We start from the raw sequence: 3,058 nt of genomic DNA on the forward strand, positions 1-3,058 counted from the left end.
AAAAAAAAAAAATACCCAGACTTCAATGTATTGTGCTAGAAAAAAAAGGTGTGCAGTCACTGCAAACATTTGCATGTTGATGCAGTTTTGAATTTTTTTTGCCACACAAAACAGGGCATTCACTCTTCACTTGTGCTATACACAAATGCCCATAATTTATTAGTACTGAACATTTATATAAAAATGATTCAGTACTAATAAATGATTCACTGGCACATGAAAGGACAGGAAAGCACAGCTCTTCATTTCCTGTATAAGCCAGTGTATGTCTATGAAACTAAAAGGTCGCCATGATAGTTTCCAAATAAAGCATTTGACAACTCAGTTAACTGGGCGTCTGAATAGGTCCCTTACATTTTACTTAATAACTAAGCTGCATAAATTCATATTGGTTTCAAAAGAATCCTATTTTTTTTTTTATAGGTTTTTTTGTTTTGCAAGGCTTGGTATAGTGATTCAAATTACGGATTAAAAGAAAACGCAATCTTTCTCCCCACTTGGCCATGATTCCTCACACAAGTCTGTTGCTGACTTGCACAACACTTCCCTACCCTAACTGTCTATGCACTGCCTTTATTTAACCCTTGCATTGCTGACTGAGTTGAGCTGAAAGTCTGCTATTGGTCTAAAACCTCGAAACATCTAAAAATAAAATGATTGTAAACTCCGTTGGAAGGCATATATAAAGCCAGATAACTTATTTGCAGACCTTGAGTAAACTGCAAAAACATTTGGGATAATATTTTTGCCCAACAGGTGCCCTCTAATATAATTAAAGGAATGTGTTCAATTGCGGTTATCCAGTTCAGGGGTATAACTACACAGGAAGCTGATCATGTGGTTGCAGGGGGGCCCAGGACTGTTGGGCACCCAGTAAGGCCCTAATTAATATTTCAGTATAAGCAATTTCAGTCTTGGTAGAATAAGTCATTTTACCAATGTTTTTGGGACCCTAAGTTGAATCTGCTATGGGGCCCAGTAATGTCTAGTTATGCCAGGGGTCCCCAAACACCGGGCTATGGACCAGTGGCGGGCCGCAGGCTGTGCCGAATTAGGCCCCTTCTGGTCCCAGCTGCAGTCTATAATCGCTTTGAAAAAGGCCCTAATTACCTGCAATCCCATCTCTCTGTTGCGCCAATGCCATGACAACAGCTGTGTGAAGCCCAGGGAGCTTTCTAGTGATTGCAACAAGGACCAAAATACTGCTTGGACAATTTTTTTGGTAGTAAGAGAAGTCACAGCACCATCCATATATCGGTATTTAAAAAGCCTTTATTGGTAACTTGGCTCAGCTCTCAGACAAGGACCTGTCTGAGAGCAGAGCCAAGATACCAATAAAGGCTTTTTAAATACTGATATATGGATGGTGCTGTGACTTCACTTAACTAGTATTTAAGCGAGTTGGAGTGGACAGCTTTACGCAAACACCAGTCTTTTGAAAGCTGAAAAAGGTTTGGGTGAGTGCTAATCAGTTTTTTTTGGAAATGCACCCACCCGGTCCTCGAAAAAATTGTCTTGCTTGAAACTGGTCCGTGGTGCAAAAAAGATTTGTATATGGTCCCGGATTTGTGGCAAGGCGACAAAATTTTAGGGGCAAGATGACGCCCAGGCGCATCGTAATCAGCACTGGGTGCTCCGGTAATAAGGGCGTGCTTGCATATGGGGGGGGGGGGTTTTGTCTAAGAGCCTGCGCTAGGACAATGTGGCCACAAGAAGGGGTGCGCACGCGTGAAAGGCGTCTGGCATTTGCACTGTGCGGCCTTGGGGTGCCACTTGCTCAAATCCGGCTAGTGGCGGAACTACAAGGGAGCAGGGGGTGCGAGCGGGCCAGGGCCCACACCCCCCTCAGGGCCCCCGGCAGCTTGCGCCACTGAAATGCGGACCGAAAATCACGTATGGAGGGGGGCGGGGTGCCCGGCTGCGCATCCCACACAGGACCCGCTCCCCTCTAGTTACGTTATTGAATCCGGCCCTGTTTGTATCATCCCAAAGTCTTGTGGATGCGCCAGAAGGCGAATCTAGTGCCCATGCTACTAAGTTAGAGGCCACGAGGAGGGAGGGGAATATGAAGATTACAGAAATATCTGGGAAGTTGTCCCACCTCTATGTCTGAGGAAGAGCAGGCAATACATGACTGAAAGCTCAGATTTCTACATGTATTTTTAAAAGGTTTGTAAGTTATAATAAAAAAAGAATTTGGATTTCATATTTCGTTTGCAAATAGGGTTGCCACCTGGCTGGTATTTTACCGGCCTGGCCTGTTAAACTTATGGTTGATCTTAACATTATTAATAGGGAAAAAAGATAAATATATAGGAAGGTCACCAGAAAAAGGTGGCAACCCTATTTGCAAAGGACTTATCATACCGCTTTTTACGTGGTGGTGACAGGTCCCCTTTAAAACATTTTGTATTTTTATGGAACAATCTGAATTACAGGATATTTTTTTAGAAGTTTGGATGAACGTGGCTGGCACATTGGGATGGACTGGAAGTAGAATTAGGGTTGTCAGCATTTATATATTGGGCTGATGGGGTTGGGAATGGGTGGAGCCGGGACAAGTATCCGTTTGGAAGAGCTGCAACATGGGACTGTGCACTGGGGTAATTACAGAGGGCAATGGGGTGGGTCTTTAAATGCAATAACATGGAACGTTATATGAAAAAAAGGCATTGAGTGGATGGAATAAGATCGTCACAATGGGTGCAACAAGGGATTGCCTGTGTAAAAAAAACATGCCACTGACACGTTATTGCAGTTGCACTGAATGCGCTGCTCAGTTGCCTGATTCTTCCCCGGGAACACTGACAGCCTGTTGTCGAGCTTTTACCTCAGTACGATTAATTGTTGGTCCTCTTTGAACGCACGTGTTCTAAATGAATCTGCCAGAAGGCTCTGCGGTTAGAAAGTATTTTATTTGAAGGGTGAATAGAAACAAGAAGTTAACGCAATGACCAAGCCTGCATGAACATCCCTTCGATAGCTCAGCTGGTAGAGCGGAGGACTGTAGAGGAATATAGCAATCCTTAGGTCGCTGGTTCAATTCCGGCTCGAAGGA

General features: G+C 44.0%; 1 non-coding gene across 1 annotated transcript; it reads left to right on the forward strand.

Moving 5' to 3' along the window:
- Positions 1–2,973: 2,973 nt before the first annotated feature.
- trnay-gua lies at positions 2,974–3,058 on the forward strand. Its single transcript is given in 2 exon segments — positions 2,974–3,010; positions 3,023–3,058. It is a non-coding gene; the product is annotated as a tRNA-Tyr (tRNA).

This window comes from Xenopus laevis, chromosome 1S (genome assembly GCF_017654675.1).
Source record: "Xenopus laevis strain J_2021 chromosome 1S, Xenopus_laevis_v10.1, whole genome shotgun sequence".
Taxonomy (NCBI): domain Eukaryota; kingdom Metazoa; phylum Chordata; class Amphibia; order Anura; family Pipidae; genus Xenopus; species Xenopus laevis.